Raw genomic sequence first — 12,407 nt, forward strand, 5'->3', positions numbered from 1 at the left:
GGGGTGTTTGATATAACTGAGTGTCTGATTTGGTCATTCCAAATGGCAGTTGAGAGTCAACCACATTGATGTTGGTCTGGAGTCAAATGTAGGCCAGGCCAGGTAAGGATGGCAGATTTCCTCCCTTGAAGGTCATCCGTGAGCCAGGTGGGTTTTTCCCAATGATCAATGATGGCTAAATAGTTTCATCATTCCAGGTATTTCAATGAATTCAAATTCCACAATCTGCCGTGGCAGGATTTGAATTGGGGTGTGGGTCATTACCTGGGTCCTTGGATTAATAGTCCAGAAATAATTCCACAAGGCCATTTCATCCCCAACATCCCCAGTCACCTCCAGCAGCAACAGTGGTATTGCTGTTACTGTGACTGTGGTACAGAAAATTGTGCAATTACATTGTCAACTGTTTCTATTAAGTGTGGACACATTAAAGTTTCAGTTCATTGTGACCATGCAGAAATATCACGGTTTATCAGCCAGGAAAATAAACTAAGGAGAGGAAGGCATTTTCAACACTGAGAGAGTCTGCCATGTATGCACCAGGGAGAGGGCAGTGCTGACAATGGCCATCAAGTGAACTGGTTTCATTCCAGAACTTCCTCAGAGATAGTAGGAACAGCCGATGCTGGAATCTGAGATAACAAGGTGGAGAGTTGGATGATCTCAACAGGCCAGGCAGTATCAGAGATTCAGGAAAGTTGATGCTTTGAGATTTGAAAAGGATAGGTGTATATTCTGGCTGGGAGGTTTGCTGGTGTCACTCAGGAGGATTGAAATTAGCTTGGCAGTGGTGGGGGAATCAATGCAAAGTGAATGGACTGAAAGTGAATCAGAGAATAGGGCCAGGAAGACACAGAGAAAGAACAGACTGGGAGTGGTTGCTGATCAAAGCGGATCTAGAAGACTGAAGTTCACCTGTTTCAATGCAAGAAGTGTAACAGGTAGGGCAGGAGAACGTAGAGCTGGGATTAGTACTTAGAACTATGACGTTGTTGCTATTACAGAGACTTGGTTAAGGGAGGGACAGGATTGATTGCTTAACATTGCAGGATACAGGTGTTTCAGGCAGGATTGAGGCAGGTAGGTAATGGGTCGGGGAGTTGGACTACTTGCGAAGGTGAATATCACAGCTGTACCATGGGAGGACACCTCGGATGGCTCATACAGCGACACAATATGGGTAGAACTCAGGAACAGGAAGGGTGCAATTACAATGTTTGGGGTTTACTATAGACCTCCATGCAGTCAGCAGGAGATAACAGAACAGGTTTGTAGCCAGATTTTGGCAAGATGTAAAAGTAACAAGGTTGTTGTTGTGGGTGATTTTAACTTCTCAAACATTGACTGGGACTCACTCAGTGCTTGGGGCTCGGATGGGACAGAGATTATAAAGAGCATCCAGGAGGGCTTTTTGAAACACGATGGAGACAGTCCATCTTGGAAAGGGGCCGTACTGGACCTTGTATTGGGGAATGAGCCTGCCCAGATGTTCGATGTCTCAATAAGGGAATAGCTCAAAGACTGTGATCACAATTCAGTAAGCTTAGGGTCCTGATGGATAATGATAGTTGTAGTTATCGAGTGAAGGTGTTAAATTGGGGAAAGGCTAATTATAACAATATTTGGCAGGAACTGAAGAATGTAGATTGAGACAGACGTTTGAGGGCAAAATCACATCTGGTATGTGGGTGGCTTTCAAGTGTAAGTTGCTGGGAACTCAGGACAAGTACGTTACTCTAAGGATGAGGGAAAGTACGGCAAGTTTAGGGAGCCTTGGATAATGGGAGATATTGTGAGCCTAATTTGAAAGAAAAAGGAAGCATTTATTCAGGCCAGGAGGCTGAGAATATACGATGCAAGGGTGGAATATAAGGAAAGATGAATGAAATTTAAACGAGGAGTCAGGGCGGCTATAAAGGGGTCACGAAACGTCAATGACCATCAAGATTAAGGAAAATCCCATATATACATACAAAGAGCAAGATGGTAGCCAGGCAGAGGGATGGCCCACTCAAGGACAGGGAAGGGAATTTATATGTGGAGCCAGAGGAATATGGTGAGGTATTAAATGAGCACTTTGTGTCAGTATTTACCACAGAGAAAGACGTGGTAGATGATGAGTCTGGGGAAGGGTGTGTCGATAGTTTGGGTCATATTGAGATCAAAAGTGTGGCGTTCCTCAGGAATCAGTGTTAGGACCTTTGCTATCTGTAATATATATATAAATTATTTGGAGGAGAATATAACTGGTCTATTTGGTAAGTTTGCTGATGACACAAAGGTTGTTGGAATTGCGGACAGTGATGAGGACCGTCAAAGGACAAAGCTGAATATCGATAGGTTGGTGACTTGGGCAGAGAGATGGCAGATGCAGTTCAATCCGGAAACATGTGAGGTAATGCATTTTGGAAGGTCTAATCCAGATGGAAAATATCCAGTAAATGGCAGAACCCTGAAGAGCACTCATAGGCAGTGGGATCTGGGTGTCCAGGTACACAGGTCACTGAAAGTGGCTATGCAGGTAGAAAAGGTAGTCAACAAGGCATATGGCATGCCTACCTTCATTGGCCTGGGCATTGAGTATAAAAATTGGCAGGTAATGTTGCAGCCTGTCCTGGCTCAGAGACAATTGAAGAGTTCAGCACGGGTCTGGAGTCACTTTTAGGACATACCAGGAAAGCACAGTAGATTTGCATCCTGCAAGTATATTGTTGAAGCACATTGGTTTTTACAATCAATATTGGCTTCAAGGCCCACTTTTACTGACACCAGATTTGAAATTTTGGTATTTTGTTCATTGTTCTGAACTTTCCTTAGCTGCCAAATCATTAGCCTGGTCTGGATTAGTAATCTAATGATATTTCCACAACAGCAGCATCTCCACTTGGGGACCCATCAGAAACCAGACTGAGCAGGTTATTTCTGTGCTGCTTGACAGCTCTGACAAAAACAACTTCCAATGATTCGATGATCTTGGTGAGACTGAGGCTGTGGCAGTTGGTCAGATCATAACTATTCTCCTCTTAGGGGACTGGGCACAGCTGATAAATTTTCCACATTGCCAGGTCGGTGTCAAGAGTTGAAGACTGGCATCTGTGATTTTGTAGATAGCCGTGATGAGGGCGAGCTAAGTCATCCACTCAATACTTCTGGCTGAGGATGGTGCAGATACTACATTCTTGACTTTTGTACTGATGTGGAGGGCTGTTCCATTGTTTAGGATGGGGATATTTGTGGAGCCCTCTCCTCCAGGGAGTTGCTTAACTGTCAATCACCATTTATGAATGTTTGTGGCAGGACTTCTGGTCTGTTGCTGTTGCAGTCACTTTGCCCTGTCTGTAATGTATTAGTTCCACCGTTTGGAATGCAAGCAGCATAATGCGGTATCTATAATGGGCTGGCATCAGTTTTTCGTTCAGATGGTTCTGACCCCAGTGTGTTTGCCTGCATTCATCACTGAATCATTGCTCAGCTTCATGGTAACCACAGACTGAGGGATTCTCTGGGACAAAAAGTTACAGATTGTGGTTGAACACAATTCTGCTTTTGCTGCTGCAGTGGTTTACATCACCACATGAATGCCCAGGTTTGAGCTGCAATATGTGCAATGTAATTGTACTGCCTGTCCCCCAGTCCAATCCGAGTCGCCATCGCTCCTGCACTCAGTGACTTACTCTGGGTTCTGATGTGGTAACACTTCTATTTTAATGTTCTGAGACTCTCTCCATGATGTCTCTCCTCCAATTTGTCACATTTCACAAGACACATTTAACATATTCATCTGAATCTTTTCACTTCCCACAGTGAAATTTTCTGTTTTTAAAGTGAATGAGCTTCTCCCTGTTTCTCTCCCTGACTGTGATGAAGTGCTCTGTAGTGCCAGTGGTGCCAGCCTTAACCAATGAATTAGTGCACCTTGCTGTGCCATTCACTTCCCAGTGTATGGTGCTCCATGTTGGACAGGGCGTTTGTGCAGCTTTGACACACACTGTTGGAATTTATTTGAAAATAGATATTGCTGAAGAAACTAAGCAGGTCTGGCAGCGTCTGTCGAGGGAGAGCCATCATTCGGATCCGGTGACACTTCTTCAAAGCTCTCAGTTTCATCAGCAATTATTGTTTTTGTTTCAGATTTCCAGTGTCCACAGTTCTATGTTTTGTTGAAAATTTATTTTGTGCTGATTCATTTCTGGAGAAACTCAGGAGGTCTGGACGCATCTGTGGAGATGGAGAAACAGAGTTAAGGTTTCAAGTCCAGCCTGAACCTTCTTCAGAACTGGAAAGAAATGAAAAATGCCTTGACAGATGTGGAGGAGGAGTGACAGAAAACAGAGGGTGTGGTTTACATTGCAAAAGACAAATGGACGTTTAGTTGTGGTGAAAGAGAAACAGATGCAAAATGGGAGTAAATGCAGGTGTGAATGGGGGAGATGTGTTCTTTCCATTGAGTGCAAGTTAAACAAACATGACAAGGTCACAGGGAGGCCGGGAGGGAGAACGTACAAAAAATGGAGAACATTCCCAATGGTGTCAGGCTGTGAAGTTATGGAATTGAATATTAAGGCCTACAAGCTATAAAGCTCAAAGCGTAAAATGAGGTGTATCTTGAGCTTGGGATGCCCTTCGTTGAAGCTTTGCAGGAACCCAGAATCGAAATGTTAGCATGAGTACAAGGTATATTATCGAAATTGGAAGGTTAGGGTTATTTCGACAGGCAGAGTGGAAGTGTTTGGCAAAGCAGTCTCTCTTTGGACTTGCCAGTGTAAAGCAGGCAGCATTATGAGCACCAATGACAGTAGACTGGATTGAAAGAGTACAAGTGAAATGCTGCTTCTCCTGGAAGGTGTGTTTTGCGTTGCTGAGAAACGAGGAATGAGTCTGCGATCTTTTCAAATATCTGGCTTTATTTCATCTTCAATATTGTCGACATTGTTGTACATTGGGACCACTGCAGCAACAGCTTTCATTGTGCTTTTTAGACTTTTTAAAACTCAATTTACTCACAGGCTGTTCCCAACATCCTTAAGTACAGGGTCTAGGCAACAATTTGTTTGTCATGTGCGCTCCTGTATGCTTTAAACCGATTTCCTTCATTTCAACCGCACTTGCAAGTCTTCTGTTTGTAATAAAATTTGAAAATTTAACCCTTGTTATGCTGTAGCTTAACCAATTTTTTTTTCAATATACTCCACCACTTCCCTGCTTTTATAGTCTGGACCTCTCCTCACAAATCTAAGGATCCACTGAGCCTTGTTCAAAATATTTTTCATTGCCCCATCACCTATAATTTCCTGATTTCTGTGTCTCTCTCTCCTTAAACAGCGGGGTGATATTTGCCAGTCTTCTGGGACCCTCCCTGACTCCAGTGATTCCTGAAAGATCACCAGCAAAGCCAAACAAACTCGACCGCTATCTCCTTACAACTATGGCGCGCAGTCCACCTGATCTGGTTAATTTATCTACGTTCAAATCTTTCAGCTTCCCCAGCACCTTCTCCTTATGAATGGTCACCTCACATACCTCTGCCTCTGATTCGCTTTATGTTCTGGCTGGCTGCTGGTGTCTTCCAACGTGAAGACTGATGCAAAGTCCCTGCTCAGATACTCTACCATTTCTATGTTTCCCATAACTACTGCAGCCTCATTTCCAGCAGTCCCGTGTTTGGTCATGCTTCCCTCTTTTCCTTGTTATATATCTGAAGACCTCTTGCAATCTTCTTTTATATTATTAACAAGCTTGCCATCATATTTCATCATCTCCTCCCTATTGTTTTTATCATTTACCCTAAGATGGAATTTCAAGTCTTACTAATCCTTTGGATTTCCAATAGTCTTCACCACTTTGAACGCTTTCTCTTTTGCTCTTATGCTGTCCCCAACTTCCTGCATTACCGACAGCTGCCTTGTCCTCCCTGAGTATGCTTCTTCTCCCTTGGGAGGAATTTAAAATGTGCCTCTGAATTATCCCAAGAAACTCCTGCCATTGCTGCTCCACTGTTTTCCCTGCTCGGCTTCCCTTCCCATCAACTCTGGCAACTTCCTTTCTCCTTTGTAGTGATATTCCTCAATTATAATCACATCTCATCCACAAATGAGCAATAGATCTAACTGAAAGAGGGAGATTTGAGAGATGTGATACCGGGCACTATTGGAGGGTTTATTAACAAGATATAAATAGAGAGGGAGACTGAAACAGAGAGGGAATATGGATTAAGAGGTGTAAAAATAGAGAAAAATAGATTATTGACAGAAGTAAATGTACTTCGCTATTTTGGCAATTTCTGTGTGCTGCGTTCCTCAGCACAATGAATGTACAACAGAGTAACATGTTCGCATTCTGTGTCTGATGCCAGACCTTTTGTCTACACTAATATGGTAGATGCCAGCCATTGACAGAACCCAGCAGGTCAGTATATTTACTTCCTTACAGTCTGTTAATTAATTGAACAAGGGGACAACATATGCAAGTCTCCAGGCCTTTGGGACCTCACCCGTGTCGAAGGATGCTGCAAAGATATCTGTTAAGGCCCGGCGATTTCCTCTCTCGCTTCCCTCAGCAACCTGGGATAGATACCATTCGGACCAGGGGACTTGTCCATCCTAATGTCTTTTAGGATACCCAACACTTCCTCCTTCCTTATGTCAACTTGACCTAGCATAAGCAAACATCTATCCCTAACCTCGACATCTGTCATGTCCATCTCCTTGGTGAATACCGATGCAAAATACTCGTTAAGAATGTCACCCATTTTCTCCGAATCAGCACATAACTTTCCTTCTTTGTCCTTAAGTGGGCCAATCCATTCTCTAGTTACCCTTTTGCTCTTTATATATGAATAAAAGGCTTTGGGATTTTCCTTAACCATGTTTGCCAGCAATATCTCATGTCCTCTCTTTGTCCTCTTAATCCTTCATTTCAGATTCGCTCTGCATTCCCGATATTCTTGCAAAGCTTCGTCTGTCTTCACTCGCCTAGACCTCATGTATGCTTCCTTTTAACTCTTGGCTCATTTCACAATTTCAACTGTCATCCATGGTTCCTTCATCTTGCCATTTCTATTCCTCATTTTCACAGGAACATGTCTCTCCTGCACGCTAATCAACCTCTCCTTAAAAGCCTCCCACATATCAAATGTGGATTTACCTTCAAACAGTTTCTCCCAATCTGCATTCCTCAGATCCTGCCGAATCTTGTTATAGTCAGTCTTCCCCCAGTTTAGTACTCTTCCTTTAGGACCACTCCCATCCTTGTCCATGAGTATTGTAAAACTGACGGAATTGTGGTCGCTATTTCCAAAGTAGTCCCCTACTGTAATATCAACCACCTGGCCGGGTTCATTCCCCAGCACCAGGTCCAGTATGGCCCCTTCCTGAGTTGGACTGCATACATACTGCTCTAGAAAACCGTTCTGGACATACCTTACAAATTCTGTTCCATCTTGACCCCTAACACTGAGTGAATCCCAGTCAATGTTGGGAAAATTAAAATCTACCATCACCACCAGCCTGTTTCTCCTACACCTTTCCATTATCTGTTTACATATTTGTACCTCTATCTCACGCTCGCTGTTGGGAGACCTGTAGTACAGCCCCAACATTGTCACTGCATCCTTCCTATTTCTGAGTTCTACCCATATTGCTTCATTGCTTGAGTCCTCAATGGGGCCCTCCTTCAGTACGGCTGTGTTATCGTCTTTGACAAGTACTGCAACTCCTCCACCCCTTTTACCTCCCTCTCTAACCCCACTAAAGCATCGATATCCTGGGACAACTAGTTGCCAATCATACTCTTCCCTCAACCAAGCCTCAGTAATAGCAATAACATCATACTTCCAGGTACTGATCCAAGCCCGAAGCTCATCTGCCATATCAACTACACTTCTCGCATTAAAACAAATGCACCTCAGACCACCTGTCCCTTTGTGTTCATCATCTGTTTCCCGACTATTATTCCCTTTAGTCACACTGACTCCATTAGTTAGTTCCCTACAGGCTTTCGTTCCTACCTCTTTTCTGTCCAATATTTGGTTCCCATCCCCCGCCACATTAGTTTAAACTCTCCCCCACAGCATTAGCTAAAACACCCGCAAAGACATTGCGTCCAGTCCGGCTCAGTTGTAGACAATCCAATTTGTAATAGTCCCACCTTCCCCAGAACCGGTTCCAATGTCCCAAAAATTTGAACCCCTCCCTCCTGCACCATCTCTCAAGCCACGCATCCAGCCCAGCTGTTCTTTCTTTTCTGCACTGACCAGCAAGTGGCACTGGTAGCAATCCTGAGATTACTACCTTTGAGGTTCTATTTGTTTTAAACTGGCTCCTGACTCCCTAAATTCTGCTTGTAGGACCTCATCCCGTTCTCTGCCTATATCGTTGGTGCCTATATGCACCACGACAACTGGCTGTTCGCCCTCCCCCTTCAGAATGTTCTGCAGCCGATCGGAGACATCCCTGGCCCGTGCACCTGGGAGGCAACATAACATTCGCGAGTCCTGTTTTCGACCGCAGAACCGCCTATCTATTCCCCTTACAATTGAATCCCCAATGACTTTCGCCCTTCCACTCTTTTTCCTGCCCAAATAAATGAAGATGGCCCCAGCTCGAGGGAAGCTTTTTTAAGTAGGAACAAAAAATGTTACCTTCCCGGCAGCATCCTGGCGCTCTCTCTGTCTGGCTCTCGCTCTCCTCACGCCTAACAGAAACAACTTCTGAGCGTCCACCCCTTCTAAACCATCCATTATTTTGTAAATTTCTATTGGGTCTCCCCTCAACCTTCCAAACTCTAATGAGTACAATCCCAGGATCCTTAGCCGTTCATCATATGTTAAACCTACCATTCCAGGGATCATCCGTGTGAATCTCCGCTGGACACGCTCCAGGGCTAGTGTGTCCTTCCTGAGGTGTGGGGTCCAAAGTCCTGCCCTGCTTTACTCTACCAAACGCAAAACCTCTCATTTATCTAAATTAAACTCCATCAGCCACACCTTGGTCCATTGGCCCATCTGTTCAATGTCCCATTGCATTCTGAGATAAACTTCACCACTGTCCACTGCATCACTTTTTGATGTCATCTGTAAACTGACTAACCATGTCTCTGATATTCACATCCAAATCCTTTATATTAATGATGGAAAGCAGTGAACTCAGCACTGATACTTGTGGCACACCGCTGGTCACTGGTCTCCAGTCTATAAAACAATCCTCCACCTTCAAGCCAATTTTGAATTCAATTGGCTTGCTCCCCCTGGATTCCATGTGATTACCTATTATTAATCTGTCTACCATTCAGAACATTATGGAACACCTTCCTGAAGCCGATTTGGAAAGTGTCTGCCACTCTGCCTTCATCAACCTTCTTTATCACCTCTTCAAAATAATCAAGTTCGTGAGATGTGATTTACACTGCACAAAGCAATGTTTACTATCCCTATTCACTTCTTGCCTTTCCAAATGTATGTAAATCCTAGCCCTCAGAATCCCCTCCAACAACTTATCCAGCACTCATGTCAGACTCACTGGTCTCTGACGCACTGGCTTGCCGGGTCACTGTTTCCTTTTCTAGTCCCACCTCTCCCCTGATCACTACAAATTTTAAATGTAACCAGGTTGGTGATGTGGCCGATAATATAGGTCTCACACTGGGTCTGGGTCAGTGTCAGGAAAGAGTCAGACAGTTTTCTTGAATCTGCTAAAATGACACATTTATGACCAAACCAATTTTACTCAAACTATGATGCAAAGAAGAAACACACACAAAGACACACACACACACAGACACACACACACACACACGTATATTTGATGACAAGCTGAAATATTAATTTGAAAGAACTTTGTCCACGTAACAGTCGAACTCATGACAAAAGGAAAAATGTGTGAGATTGTCCCAACTGTTATTCTGCTTCCAAATTTGTTCTGCTCGCACAAGTTGTTGGCAATGGGATTATTCCCTGGAACTATTAGATTTAGCTGAATTCCCTTTGCTGCAGGCAGTTGGAGATTCCACTTTATCCTCATCATGAATCCTCCATGAGACGTAAAGATAATTGGTGTGTATTCAGCTCTCATACATTGATGCGATGAGGAACAAGGAAATAGAGAGGGAGCGATAGGCTGTTGCTTTTCAGGTCGGTTGCGTTTCTTTTCTCCTCTCTGAGTTGAATCATGCAATAATGCTATCCAACCCCCAGATATGAACATGTGGGGTCCTCTTGAACATTGCCCGAGCTATTTCTTTCCATCACGTTCCCTGCTCCATGTTGACGCATCATTGCTGCTGTCATACACAGACTCATTTCCTGAGCAACAAAAAGGCCTACTTGATTTAAAGACATGTTTATACGTGCCTGCATAATTTAAAAATAACAAGCCTTGATGTCTTCACAACATCTATATTAAAATGAATGTGTCTTACTCCTAAAGAAATAGAGAAATTAGTGGAAAAGCTCAGCAGTCTGGCAGCATCTATGAAGGGAAATTAGAATTAATGTTTCAGGTCAAGTGAACCTTGCTCAGAATCTGTTTTATTTTTAAAATTATTTCCCCAGTTGTATCCTCCCAATGAAGACAAATTATCCGTCAGGTATTCACCAATTACACTCTCCTCACGTTCTTATATAGTCAAGAACATTTCTGGTTCTCAGAACTAAACTGTTAATCCTCCATAACATAATGCCTTCGTCACAGGACAGTGGACAGAGAACCATCTTTGAAAAGTTTCAAAGGCCATTGTGATTTTTTTTCAGTTTCGGGCATCATAACTTCAGACAGAGCATGAGAGGGATTCTCAGCAATGCCCTGTACAGAAGCAGGGAGACATGCCTCACGTCATACCCAGCACCCTTTTCAAGATACAGCACTATTCCATTAACTTTCCAAATCACTTGCGACATCTTCAGACTAACTTTATATGATTTCTGTACCAGGACACACAAATCACTCAGTCGCACTGATTTGTGCGCTACTTCTCCGGTCATATAATTTACTGCTGTTTTATCCTTTCCCCAAAACACAAATGTCCCATAACCCACACTGTGCTATTTTATTTGCATTGCCGGAAGTTTGCTCCCAAACACTGCCTGTCGACACACCAGTGTAGATCGCCTCCCTCCACTTGTCATCTTATTGGGTGAATATAATGCTGTACTAGCACATTGAGCTCCAATCCGAACAGCCCTTCATCGACATCATTAATCTGGATTGTAAACTGTTGATGAACTCACAACATTCCTTTAGGAATTCCATTAGTCGCAGCTTTCCAACCTGCAACTAAATAATTATCTACATTCTGCATTTCCCGTCAGCTAACCAGGACTTGCTGTGTAGCAGCTGGGAATGATTGCAGGGCCTCTCCTGTGGTGTGTAGCTGGTTGTTGAGGTGTATCTGAGCTCAGCAACACACCATTAGGGCTATTTGTTGTCAGATCATCAGGTAGAGGTTGTACTGTCAATGATTCTGATCCTTAAGCGTTTAAAATACAAGCACAGAATGTGGAGTACTATTTGAGTGGAATGCTGCAAGGTCAAAAATGCTGTCTTTGAGATGCAGTAATAAATCTGGTCTGCCCTATCAATCAGGTGTTCAATTTTCCACAGAAATGTAGCGAGGAAGAGGGGAGATTTCCTATCAGCCCGGTTAACATTTGTCCCTATAACAACACCACGAGTACAGGTAATCTTAATGATTAATTTCATTTTTGGCTGTGGGCGCTGTGTGGAAAAATTGCCACAATTGGTACGCAAGAAAATAATAAGCCTTTGATGAGTGACCTTACAGACGTTTGCAAAGTCATAAGAGACACAGGAGTGGAAACAGCCAAGGTCTTTTCCTCGGGGTGGGGGAGTCCAAAACGAGAGGGCACAGCTTTAAGGAGAGAGGGGAAAGATTTAAAAGGGACTTAAGGGGCAACATTTTCATGCAGAGGGTGGCGTGTTTATGGAATGAGCTGCCAGAGGAAGTGGTGGAGGCTGGTACAATTACAGCATTTAAATGGCATCAGGATGGGTATATGTTTCGGAATGGTTTAGAGAGGAATGGATCAAATGCTGGAAAATGGGCCCGGATTGATTTAGGTTATCGGGATGGCGTGGATGAGCTGGAGCGAAGGCTCTGTTTTCATGCTTTTTATCTCTGTGTCTCTATGATAGCAACCATGACTGTTTGAATGGGGACATCCTTTTCCTCAGTAACAGCTTTGAAGGGTGGAGTGAGACAACAACAAACAGGATACAAGCTGCAGTTGGCCAATCGGACGCTCGAGACTGCTGCTTCATTTAGAAAGATCATGGCTGATCTGTTTGTGGCTGAACACACTTTTCCTGTTTATTCCCAATAATGGACTCTCTTGTCCATTAATGGTCAGTTGAGCTCCACCTTGAATATCTTCACTAACCCAGTGTTCACTATTC

The sequence above is a fragment of the Stegostoma tigrinum genome, chromosome 11 (genome assembly GCF_030684315.1).
Source record: "Stegostoma tigrinum isolate sSteTig4 chromosome 11, sSteTig4.hap1, whole genome shotgun sequence".
Lineage (NCBI taxonomy): Eukaryota > Metazoa > Chordata > Chondrichthyes > Orectolobiformes > Stegostomatidae > Stegostoma > Stegostoma tigrinum.